Source organism: Lipotes vexillifer, unplaced genomic scaffold (assembly GCF_000442215.2).
Source record: "Lipotes vexillifer unplaced genomic scaffold, Lipotes_vexillifer_v1.1 scaffold47, whole genome shotgun sequence".
Taxonomy (NCBI): Eukaryota; Metazoa; Chordata; class Mammalia; order Artiodactyla; family Lipotidae; genus Lipotes; species Lipotes vexillifer.
Genome location: NW_006791298.1, coordinates 1,828,995 through 1,842,227, shown reverse-complemented (window position 1 = coordinate 1,842,227; position 13,233 = coordinate 1,828,995). Strand labels below are relative to the sequence as shown.

The window sequence follows — 13,233 nt, the reverse complement described above, 5'->3', positions numbered from 1 at the left end:
GCTGAACAGGGGCGATGTCAGTTCTCCAGGATTAGAGGAGAGAAAGTCTTGCACCTTCTTTTCTAAGAATTCTCAAGTTCCAGGCCTAGCATCAGTATTTTGCATTATGAAACATTATCTCTCTCTTTGATCACTTTGTCATAGTATCTGGACAAATATGTGAAAATTAATGAACACATTACAAAAAGGATGATGGTCAGATGGAGCCTTGTAACAGTACTCAGAAGAGTCCCCCTATTCCAGATCACTACCACAAAAATAAGTCCTGGTACGTGTCCTCTTTACAAACATCCTATAACCAGGTAGCCTTTTCAATTATTCTGTTTACTTGGGTTTCAACTTCTCCAGAGGCATTGACATATCTACAGCATGTGGGATGAGCCACTGCACATAATCTTTGTTTTGTCAATAAGAAATCAAGGGCTATCCTATTATCCAGGACCACTCGAGCCAATGAGTTCAAAGATGTTTGTTGGGCTGCAATACTTTTAGCTATGTCCAGCAATTTGCCCAATTGTGGCAGATAGGTTATGAATCATATCTCTATTGACATAAACTCTGGCAGTTGGTGTGAGTTTGGCAAAAATGCTTTGTCCTATATTGTCCTCCTACCCTGCCAATATCTCTCTTTTAAGACGGGTGTTTGATTTAGAGAGAGAAGTCATGCTCTCCAGGCTATGCACAGAAAAAGGGATCCTAAAATATCCCAATAGGCATGACCCTTCCATTTGCCAGCTGTCTAAGCAGCGATGTGCCCATCCTCGTGTTGGTGAGTCACTCCCTATGCCACAGACAAAGATATATCCTGGAGGGGAGCAAGTTATACCTCCCAGGGTCATGTCATTGATTTTTTCATTTTTGGGGAGTTCAGAGATTATGTTATCAAGCCAGGGGTGAGAGCCACTGCAAGCCTTCCATAGTCCATTTACATGATATCCAACTTGTCTGGCTATCTGGCATAAATTCGTGTCATTTTTAGTCGTTACACATTTGTCAAGTGTACATTTCAGGGGATTTTGAGCATCACATTTCTTCAGGAGAAATTTGAGGGACCGCGGGGGACCGGTAGTAACTTTTCCTCCAATGGAAATTACTTCAGACAGGTTGAAGCAAGGGGTTGGGATATTCTGAGGTCCCTTGGTTATCTGAACTTGGAATGTGAAGCTTGAAGGAGGAAGATTATAGAAGGTTAAGGGGTCTGGCACAGTATCAAAATTAGTTATAGGGACCACCGATGGGATATACTGTTCACGAATAGTTTGAGATTTCAAATGACATATCCAACAATTACTTAAATTCCCACCTCTGGGTATACTCTGAGACAACCTAATGAGAGTATTTTCCTTCCAGGAAGCAGCAGACACCAGTGGGATGAGACAGTAAAGAAAAGCAAGAGGCATTATTCCAGTTGGGGCCAACAGCTCGTATGGGAAAATAGCACTGGCCCTAAACTTTGGTACAAACTCTATTATCACAAGGGTTAAATTGAAATAGAGCAAGGATGAAGTATCTCCTATTGTCAATATCACAACAAATTACAAGTTTGATTGACTGCAATGTAATCACAAGTAAAATGATTACATGAATCAAGAAGCAAGCAAAGGGATCTAAGAAAATAATAAATCAGAAAAATGCTCAGCCAATTACAAATGTTATTATGAATGGCCACAAGTCATTCCCTACTTATCTAAGATACTTCCTTTAATTTTAACCGAAGCCCTGGTCCAGACTTGCAGGAAGGAGCACTGGCTTTCAGTCAGTGTTGTGGTTGTCTTTTCTGTAACTGCCGAGGACCGTGGACTTGTAGTTGGGTCAGAAGCCAGCCTCAACTGTGTGTAGCAGATCTACGGCTTGACTCCTGTCAATTTAACAGAAGAGCAAGTTACTAGCAGAACCTGGTAAGGCCCGACTCACTGTGGCTAGAGTTGGTTCTTTGGGTGTACATTGTTCCATGTTACGAGGAACACCCAGTCTCCAGGTCCAAAACACAAGAGGGGGACATCTGTGGGAAACATCATTTTTTTAGTAATAAATTTAGGAGTAGCATTGAAAACTAACCCCAGTGTTTGCGTGTATCTTACAGTGTCTACTTCTTTTACCTTTTGGTCAGATGTCTGGCCACCAAACTGCTCAGAAAAGAGGAAGGGTCTCCCATACAATATTTCATAAGGACAGAGCTGGAGTCTACTTCTAGGACCCACTCTAATTCTAAGCAGTGCAGCCAGCAACACTCTGTCCCAGGTTTAGTTAGTTTCTTGACAGATTTTAGCTATCATCCTTTTTAAGGTGTGGTTCTTGTCAGTCAAGTCCTCCAAGATGCATGCAAATTTCATTTCATTGCACATTCTTCAGCTACCTCTTGAATCACATTAGCAATAAAGGCTCCTCCATTCTCACTCTGAATTGAGCTGGGTAGCCCAAAACTAGGAATTATCTCCTGGAGCAAGACCGTTACTACCTCTGGAGCTTTTTCAATCCAGCAAGGGAATGCTTCTACCCAGCCTGTAAAGGTGTCTGCCATCACTAGTACATAGTGAAAGTTTCCTTTAACTTTGGGCATGACTGTAAAGCCTACTTACCAAACTTCTCTCAGGCCCTCGCCTCTAGCTTGGACTCCATGCAGGGTGGGGTAGTCCCCAGTCTAGGAATTATTTTTAGCCCAAATCATACATTTTCATAATACTCTTTGTATTGTCCTTTGCATATTTGGACTTTAATGTAGTCCTGTATACACTGGATGCCCATAATTGGTGCTCAGGTATATTGATCCAATTGCTTCCTCCGTTAGATATTCAGGAATTGAAAACACTCCTTGGTCATTTACCATTTGTTCCTAGATGGGTAAGGTCAAATCCACATTTTCGTGACCTTTTGAGGTTCTCAGATGAGTATATCGGGCTAAATTGAGTCAGGTGTATACTTAGGAACAGAGCTATAACCGAAGGTGTTTTGCTCCTGGCTGTCCAGGGCAATGGACCACTGCCACCTCCTTTGGCTTGAGCACTGTGTCTAGCAGTTTCAAAACTTCTTGGGGGGGATGTTTGATTTCTTTTCCCTCAGAAGTGAGCAATCTTGGGCTTCCCTGGTGGCGCAGTGGTTGAGAGTCCGCCTGCCGATGCAGGGGACATGGGTTCGTGCCCCGGTCTGGGAAGATCCCACATGCTGCAGAGCGGCTGAGCCTGTGAGCCATGGCCGCTGAGCCTGTGCGTCCAGAGCCTGTGCTCCGCAATGGGAGAGGCCACAACAGTGAGAAGCCCATGTACCGCAAAAAAAAAAAAGAAAGAAAGAAGTGAGCAATCTCTCTTTCCAAATTGCCCCATGTGCATTCACAACTGAAAAGGCATATTTCGAGTTAGTATAGATGTTAACTTTCATACCTTCACTGAGATGTAAAGGTCAAGTAAGGGCAATAATTTTAGCCTTTTGGGCCAAGGTACCTGATGACAAAGTTTCTGCTCCTAGGATCTCCTGAAGGGTTATCTCTGAGTATCTGGTCTCTTAGTGTTGGTCGTCCATGAGGCTACTTCCATCTGTGAACACCTCCAAGTCTGGATCTCCCAAGGGAACATTAATCAAGTCTGAGCAGCTGCTCAATGACCTTCATAATCATACATGGGCCCGCAAGCATGGGCCACCCAAAGGGATGGGGAGCAGTGTGGCTGGGTTTAAGGAAGACACAGTCTTTTGACTGATTATCAAGTAAAATGGCCTGATATCCTCCCAGGTGGCCTGAAGTGAGCCAATATCCATCCTTTTGTTCCAATGGTGGCAGCACATAGTGGGACATATGCACCCTGCTCGGCTGTTCTAGAGTGAAATCCTCTGCATCTTGCAACAAATCTCGAGGAGCAGCTATGACACTCAAATATGTTGACCATCCCTGGATTATAATGTCCAAAGTCTTTGAGAAATAGAATACTGGGCATTCTGTGTTTCTTAGATTCTGGGTCAATATCTCCAGTCTCACTACTTGTCTTTCATGTTCAAAAAGATCAAACGGCATGTACAAAAAGCTGTGTTTTAAGTTAGTAGCCTCAATCTGACAGTCTAGAGGTTGCACAAGCAGTTTTTGGAGAGACTTTCTGGAGACTCCTCTCGCCATTGCACTCTTTTGGGTTAACTAGTTAATCAAGTGTCCAAAACAGAGCAAGTGGCTCCAGTATCAATCAGAAAGTCAGTTTGTTAGTTTCCCACGAAAGGGTTACCGGAGGCTCCTCTTGGGAAGTGAGATGGAGCCTGTTTCCCCAAGCAGACTCCCTGCCAGGCCTTCCTCATTCTGTCACTTTCGGTTATCCACAGCATGAACAATGCTTTTTCCTCCTCCTCCAGTTTCTTTTTTGAGCTGGGGCAAATTTCCTTCTTGGCTTACAATAGGCACTGCTGGGGACCCACTTTAACATGTCCCTTTTGGGGGTCTCCTTTCTGGGGGTCACCCTTCACTCTCTTGGTTCCCTGGGATCTTACCCTCTGCTCAGATGTCTTGTTCTCCCTTTCTCCCGTGAGTGTCACCTCCAAAAGGGACACCTCCTGCTTCATTTAACGGGTCTCTTTTTGGTCTGTATATCCTCCCGACTGTGAAAACCTGAAAGCAATTTCTACCAAATGAGATATGAGCAGGCCAAAAAGCCCTTCTATGTTCTGCAGCTGGGGCACTCTGAGCCATAAGGTCTGATTAACTAACATGAAATTCTCTGGATTATCGGCATCCACATCTATATTTTGGCAATATGCCCTATACATTCTCTCCAAAGACTCAGGGGTTCTCCTGTGGCAGTTGGCACACTCCTTGCACCTTATGAAACCTCCTGTGTTGGCTGTCCATTTTAGAGCCCTTCTAAGTTGCACTCACTGCCATGCTCAATTCGAGCTTTATCTCCTAGGTCATTCTCAATCCCTTCCTGGATCTCTGGTGGGAATTACATTTGCTGCTGGTGCTTGGATGGGTTTGCTAGGGGCAGAATCATTCATTCTATCTGCCTCTTCTCTAGCCTTTTCTATCAGCATCCTCCTCTCGTCCTCAGCCAACAGGGGAGTTAGCAAACTCTGGACATCAGCCCAGTTTGGGTTGTGGGTGGCAAAGATGGAGAAGAATAGATTTTCCATCCTGGTAGTGTCTTCCCAATAGGTTGGTATATTATTTTTTCCAATTAAACAAGTCTGAGGTTGAAAAGTGAGAGTGTATCCACACGAAACCTGCTGGCCGATCTTGGACATTTATTCCTCCAAATGGGAATCTACCTCAGTGGGAAAATGCTTTGCCTGAAAAATAGTAGTTCCCTGGCCAAAATTGGTTTCCTGTCAGGTAACAATAAGGACACCAGTGTGCTTCCCTCAGCTCCTGCCAGAGCAGGTGGGGGTGAGTTGGCTCCTGTGGGATATAGGACCCTGGCGATTGCTTCCGCATTCTGCCCACCATACAAGGGCAGAGGTGGCGGAAATGTAGGAGCATTTATGTGTTGAATTAATCCCTCATTTCTTCATTCCGGAGAATCGGGTAAAGCTTTTAATATCTCTTTATTGGAGGAAATTTCTTTGTGTATCATAAGTCTATGCATGTTACATTTTTCTCTGAATAAGTGTCACTTTGATACAATAACATAAAAGGCTATCCATAAGAAACGTCATCCCGTTTTCCTCCCCTTTCACAGAATAGTTCTAGTTGAAAGATAGTTTTATAATTTAGAGAGCGATTAGGGGGCTAGTGTTCCCCAGATCCTAAAGAGTAATGAGACCAAGCAGTGTTACAATAGAACCCCATTTTTTTTTTCTTTTCAGAGGTGCATAACTAAAAATTTCCCTATTCTGCTGAATATACCCTCATGGGCTACAAGTTGGAACAGAGCTCTGATTATCCATCTTTAGTTGTTCATAGCTGGTGCTGTCAAATATCAAGGAGGTCAGCCAGTAAACACAAGGCATCTCTCAGTGTTTCAGATTCCTTAGTCCAATGCAGAAAATCCCCAAAATTAATGCCCCACCACAGACAGAGTCAAGTGGCTAAAAGAAAAATTACCCTGGCCACATCACACATGAGCTCTGCTATTTAGCAGAGACATCTCAAGCAAGTGCCTTGTCTCCTTCACCATGAAATCTCTGAGGGTCATTGACACCCAGTTGGTGGCAGATGCTCAGGGCTGTCCCTGAGACAAAGGTGCTCAGGAAGCTTTTGGACAGAATCTTACAGCCACCTCCTGTCAGGGGCCAATATGCCACAAGTAAGACACCCACTTGGGACGGTGGTCCCTTCGTGGTCACCAAAATTGTTACAAAATCAAACTCAGGTTCACTTGCAACAAAGTCAATCTATTGACACCAGGCTGTGGTGAAGGAAAAGTAAAGTGTTTATTTGCAGGGTGCCAAGCAAATAATTCAGGTTCTTTGAACACTAGCTGCCTATTTTTCTTGATTGGTGCCTTGCAAATACATGCTGTACTTTCCTTCACCACAACCCAGTGTCAGTAGATTGACTCCTTTGTGTTAGGTGAGTGAACCCAAGCTCAGTTCAGTAACAAGACTGCTCTATATGTCCTACAAATACTATTAAAGCAAAACACCAGTGAAAACTGAAAATAAGGGCAAAGTTGTACGGATAACTGCTGACAAAATTAAAGCACAAAGAAGGCAGTACTGACCAATAAAGCACAATCCAGGTCAAAAGTATGAAATGAAGCAAAGAAAAATTTTCAGATATGATAATCCAAAAATATAAATATTTTTGTGCCCCAAACAACATGGTTAAGTTAAACCAAGGAAAGAAAAGACAAAAGGCTCAAATAAAAGTAGAAATTTAAAAGAAAACTGTAAACAATAAAATCAAAAGCCAAGTAAGAATTTTCCTTAAACAGAAAAAAATTACAATGTGCAAAGTTAAGTGTGGAAAAGGACCTAGTGTGAGGATTTTAAAAGATAAATTTGCAAATGTACGGTAATTAAGAAAACTCTAGATTAAATTAATGCTATCCTAGCAAAACTTTAAAATAATCAAATATTGATCCAAAAGTAAAAACAAACATAAAATCTTCATTAGATGAGTATAAAGAAAAATCAATAAAATGTTCAACATTTTAAAAAAGTTTCCATGTCCAGAACTTTCCATTTAATCATATAGAACAGACAATTTTCATTAAAGAGTTCTGAACTGCAAGAACGGTAAAACAGGGAAGTATTTCACAGAAGAGAGAATAACAAATTCTAAACCACCACAAAAATCATTAACGTTTCTTATATTAAAAGTTCATGTAAAATGATAAACTAAAATTTAAAAAAGAGGGAATTGGAAAGCAATGAATACTAAGCATGAAAAGTTGCCCAAGCCCAGATTTTGTGGTTATAATAGAAAAAATTAGGATCACTTTTATCTCTCTGGAGTGGGAATAGTTATAACTTTTCAGGAACTTGGAACACCTATTAAAATCAGAAATAATACATATACTCTCCACTCAAGAATCTACACCAGGTGTAAAATCACGTGGACTTAACAATACACGAACAAAAGGTTTAGTACTGAGCTTTTTGTGACAAAAACTCAGAAAACAATACCCTTTAATAAGAGAAGGATTGAACCAAAGAAGCCCTATGCCCACTCAGGAGTCAGAGGTAGGTGGCTATTAGTGACTATATCAGAGACACATTGCACAGGTTAGGGATGTCCTGGATATAGCAGAGGAAAAACAAGCTGCAGAAAATGCAGATAGTACAGTCCCGTTTTTGTAAATAGACACAAAACCATAGAAATGAGAATGGACAGTAAACAGATAAAAATATGCTCAGTTTTAGCAGTCAAGGGAATGCTAACAAAACTGGTTCCAGTGTTGGAGAAAGCTGATGATGGTCAGTTCTGGGCCAAATATCCCCCCTCTCCACCTTGAGAGGGGCAGCAGGAACTGTTAGACCTTTGGGGTAATTAAAATGTGAAAAGTATACAGTAATGTCAAATGCTGGGTGGTCACAGAGAGCGGGGTGGGAATATCAACCGTTCTTTCTCTCCAGAAAAGAGAGTCCACAAAACCGCCAGCAAATTCAGAGAAACAAACAAACAAATAAAAAAGCACACTAAGAACAGGCTGCCTATTCTGAAAAGTTAATTCAGTAAAGAGGAAATGCAAGTAGATAATAAATATATGAAATGATAGCAGTCACAAGCCAAGAAAATGCAAATCAAAACAACCTGTTTTTCATCCCAGATTAAGAGGAAATTGGTTTAAAGTGGCCTAGCCTTGCAGGAAGGCCAGGTGAGTCCTGGAATTGGAGACTACGAAACAAACCAAAGTTCAATTTATGATTCTCTCCACATATTGCACACAATCACACGTGTATCATAAGTTAGTTAAGCCCTGGAGGGTGGGTCTTATCTATATCAGTGGCTCCTGTTCCAGTGATGTCTCTCCTTGGACCTTACCAAACAAATTCCGTATCCACATTAACACTCCTAAAATGTCACACTTAAACACTCACAGTCTAACATCGACTGTTTAAGAACAATCATCATGGAGGCGCCCACTGGCCACTGTGACTCCACTTCGAACTACTTAACACAGCCTACAGTCGTACAAGATGAGTAAGAATCACACGATTAAAAGGCACACCAAAACATTTACCACCCGCCAACCCTCCCCACTCACAATGCCTTGGGTTTGTGAATTGCTCAGCGTTTCTCACCCTTCCTGATTCCTGCCTCCAAATTTCGCCCTCCTGCTGTATTTTGTTAGAGCAAGTTCATTAGAACATAAAGCCGCACTCATCACCACACTGATTAAAAGCCCCTGGAGTCCTCCTGTGCCAAACCCTTTTTGATGGCCCCCCAAGCCTGACCTGAAACTTAACAAGTTTGCTCCAGCCTCAGTGTTTAAATCTTGTTTTCCACCCTGATTTAGGGATTCTGAACCCAGAGTTCAGGATAGAATTTCAGAGTGTCTAGCATCTTGGGCAGGAAAGAGACCACATTTGTTTTCTTTCCTATCTGAATGGAATTTAGCATGACACAGTTATCAAAACAATAATTTGAGATATAGAATATGTGAGCTTCTTAACCTATTATTTAACAAGATCGAGCAGCAGATCTAACCTATTTTTGAATTTTGACTTAAAGTGTAAAACTGTGTTCCATGATATCTGCAAAACTGTAACATGAAATGAAAATACCTGTGATTTCGAGCGGTGACAAAGTCATGGATTCTGCTAATAATATCAGACTACCAAAGCTCCAGGTTAAGGGTCCCCACCCTAGAATCATTCCTCATGTGTTCAGAAGGTCAATTCCCCTGGATCACTCTAAAATATGTGTGTTCCCTCACCCCTTTCCACTTCTCCAGTTACCAAGCCACTCAACTACCAAGTCTTAGCTGCTGCTAAAGAGAAAAACACAGGCCCCAAATGGCATCACTTATGCTAAAGCCCAGAACACCAAACCTAGACTTAGTACTCGACTTATTTGCAGTTTCCAACTTCCCCAGAAATGTAATCTTAGCCAACCAGTTTGGAATTTTCTGACTGGCACCAAGGAGGTCGTCTGTTATGGGGGTCCTCCCTATAGCCTGACCCCCAGAGAAAGAAGCAGTCTGCATGATAAAACTGCCATTGCCTCCCCTGAAAGATCGCTAGGAGCACCCTTCTAGTTGCTAGATGGGATGCTGTCCTATTCGACCTTCAAATTGGTTGAATTTTCTTTTTTTCCACTGCTCACCCACTGAGGGTCCTTGTCCTGGAAGGAAGATGAGTTCTCTGCAGAGCAGGACTTGGTCTCCCGTGCAGCTGCGTTCAGGGTCTAGAGTACAAGCAAAGCCCATGATACAGAATTCGAAATTTAAGGCTTGGTATGTAGAAAAGTACCCCATTTGTACTCACACACACACACACACACACACACACACACAAAGATACTTTTCTAGTTATGTGTCTGCTTAAATTTATATGATTATAACAGTAAACATGTTATTCCTTTTGTTGTTTGAAAAAAGAATTCACTCAATTGTTCTAACAATGAAGGAAATGCAGAAATACTCTGACGACATAGGTTGCAGGTAAAGTTCAAGACCTCACATCTAGGGAATGGAGGAGAGATCCCCTAAGACCTAAAGCTCTCACTTACACCATTGCTTCCAAAAGACACTGTCAATTTCACCTCCCGACTCTGTTTTGAAAGTTAGTACCTAAGTCCTTCCTCATTTCCTCCTGGTCTTCATTTTCTTCTCATGGCACTACTGTTTTAATGTCCCCAGTTTCAGGGTAAGGGATGCCTAGGAAGGTGCCTTTCTCACGGACCAGTGAGGGACAGAGTAGGTTGTAAAGCTAGGGGGCCCCAGGACAGCGCCCACCACCCCGTGCCCCACGCTTCTGCCAGCCTTACCTGGAGAGGGGCTCCAGCCTGACATGCAGCCCTGAGCAAAGTGAGGAAGGAGGCTGGAGGACTGACCCAATCTTTTGCTGGCTCCTCCTTCCCCTTGCAGAGTTTGCAAATTCCTGGGCCCAATCCCTTTTCAATCTGCACCCCTTCGCTGCCTCTCCGAACATCTCATGCAGGCCTGAAGCCACTGCTGACTTCCGATCCAGTAACCTCCTGAGCTCCACCTCCAGCTCCGATTCTCAGGCGCCTCCGGCTGAGCGTGTCCGACGCTCACCCCACCGCCACGACGACGACTCCAGGCTCTCGAGGCAATAAAGGCACCACTAATTGCTCTGTTATTCAGACATAACCCCAGGCGTCAACCTTGATTTCTCTCCTTCCTTCAATCCCCACATTTAATCATTCCCAAACCCTTGGATTTGTCCACTTCTTTCTCTCTCCGTGGCTCTGTAACCATGCTGGATTCTGTGCGGCCTTCCACAACAGAACCCTCCCAACTTGCCCTCTGCTTTAGTTCCTCTCTGAAGTACCTAGATAACAGTATTTGATGCACATTTCCTGAGCTGTTTTACAGATGCTAAAACCCACACCAAACGGAAGAAGTTAAAGTCCTGATGACCATGAACACATAGCCCCCTGGTACCTGAGGATTGATAAAGTGACACTGTCCTGTACCTCACCACCAACCAATCAGAGAATTGTGCACAAGCTGATCATATACCCAGTGACTCCACTCCCTCACCTGCATTTAAAAATGCTTTCCTAAAAAAAAAAGGCTTTCCTGAAAGCCATTGGGAGTTCGGGTGTTTTGAGCACTAGCTGCCCTGGACTCCTTGCTTGGCGCCCTGCACTTCGCTTCACCACAACCCGGTGTCAGTGGATTGGCTTTACTGCATGCAGGTGAGTCGACCCAAGTTTGGTCGGTAACAGTTCCCAACGTTTGTCACAGGGCCCAGCAGTAAGGGCAGGCACGCATCATGGCTTGGAGATAGATGAAACATGGCCAAAATTCAATTCACCAGTCGCTCGATTTATTGCACGCAGTTAGCACACAAGACGCGTTAGTCAAAGTAGGGAAAATAAAAAAGGGGGTAAGGACCTTTCCAAGGAAAATCCTGGGCAGGAGACATCTCAGCAGGAGCAGCGGTCTCCAGTCCACAGGGGTCTCCAGACAAGTGGGAGTGGGAAGTGGCCCTCTGCTGTGAGAGGGCCTCTGGCAGCGTCCCTCTGCAACAGCTCTCAGCAGGTGGAGTCAGGTCCTTAGTGAAGCGTCTCATTTTAAGGAATAATATTTACCCCAGGGGAGGGGGCCTTGACTCATCAATTGCTTCTTCTATTCCAGTGACTTACGTCACCCATCAAACTTCTCTTCGTTTATCCCTCTAAGACATCCTCAGTCCTCCAGCAGACTTTTCAAGACAACAAATATGGAAGTTCACACTGGGACCACTGGGACTCCATTTTGAACAATTTTACATGTCTTAGCTTAAATCCTTCAAGTGTCACACAAGATGAGTAGGGATCCTAACACAAAAGAAATCATATTATAACATTTATAACTAATATTTGAGAACATTTATAATATTAGTGGTACTTAATCTAAGAAGTTCAATTTACATTTGGCTTTACATCTCAATAAGAGAGACAGTCAGATTAACCATGGTCAAAATTATAAGGCCAAAAACTTATAACTGCTTAGTGTTCATATATCTACATTCAGTTTTTGTTGTAAAGTTCCTCGGCTGTAGGAAAGAACATATGGTTCACTCCATTGATAGGAATTAGATCTTAATGCTGAGACGGCTTCTTCTTGGTATTTCTTCTGTGATTGTATGAATGGAGTTGAGTGGCGAGGTACTCATCATGTTAATCTAAAAAAGAGCACACAGCCAATTGTTATAGTTATAAAGAGATAGACAGGTAATGCATCTGCCCAGTATTTTTGAGGCCGAAAGGTTAAGCCTAAGAAGTTTAGCCAGCATTCAGGAATAAAAGCTTACACAAGATATAGTATGATGCCAAATTGGAGGGTTAAAAAAAGAACAGAGCATTTATGAACTGCTCTTCCCAGCAATAGCCATGGTGAAGTTTCTACCATTTTCCCCGTGGCTTTGCACATTCTCAGTGTTGTGTTTGTGCAAGAGGGTGAGAGAGGAAAACCCCGAGGGAAAGACCATGGAGCCACAGACCCCCACCCATGTGCTGTGGCTCCCGAATAGTTTTAAGAGACTTGGTTTCCAGGGTCTCAGCTTCCATATGTATCTAAAGCTGATCTCCTTGAGAAGGTGACTGAGGTATGACCTTCCCCTCTCTCTTTCTCAATCTTTCTTTCCTCTCTTTGCAAAATGATTACTAGATTCATTATGGTGGCATTTCTGCCTGGCATAAAAGTCTGGTTGAGGGTGCCGGCTTCTAAGTAGGAATCCCTAACAACTCCAACCTGGAGGCTTCCATGAGAAATATTGAAAGGGGAGGTACTTCATCTCATCCAGGCAACAAGCCTCTCCATCCAACCATCAATCCATCCATCCATTCATCCATCCATTCCTTTCATCTATCCACCCACCCTTCCCTCCGTCCCTCCGACACACCCTGTCTCTACTGGACTGAGAATCAGAAGTGAGATACATGTCTCCAGGACATACGTTAACCCCATTATTTGAACTGAAATGTGAACTCCAGTGTTTCCTGATAGAAAGTATGATTTGTCTCATGGGGCTGACTTTGCAGTTAGGTTGTAAGGAGAACACTTTCCATAAACTGGAAGAACTAAATCTGTTTTTGACAAAAAATACACTTAAGGTATGTTCAGAATACAAAAACACTAGAAAATATAACCTTTGAAACTACCAATATTTAAATTTATGATTGAAAAATTTTAGGTGTCAACC

The 13,233-nt window shown here is 42.9% G+C and overlaps 1 pseudogene; it reads right to left on the bottom strand.

The window, feature by feature from the left end:
• Positions 1-12,058: 12,058 nt before the first annotated feature.
• Positions 12,059-12,440, bottom strand: LOC103084629 (phosphatidylinositol N-acetylglucosaminyltransferase subunit P pseudogene; annotated as a pseudogene).
• Positions 12,441-13,233: the final 793 nt, after the last annotated feature.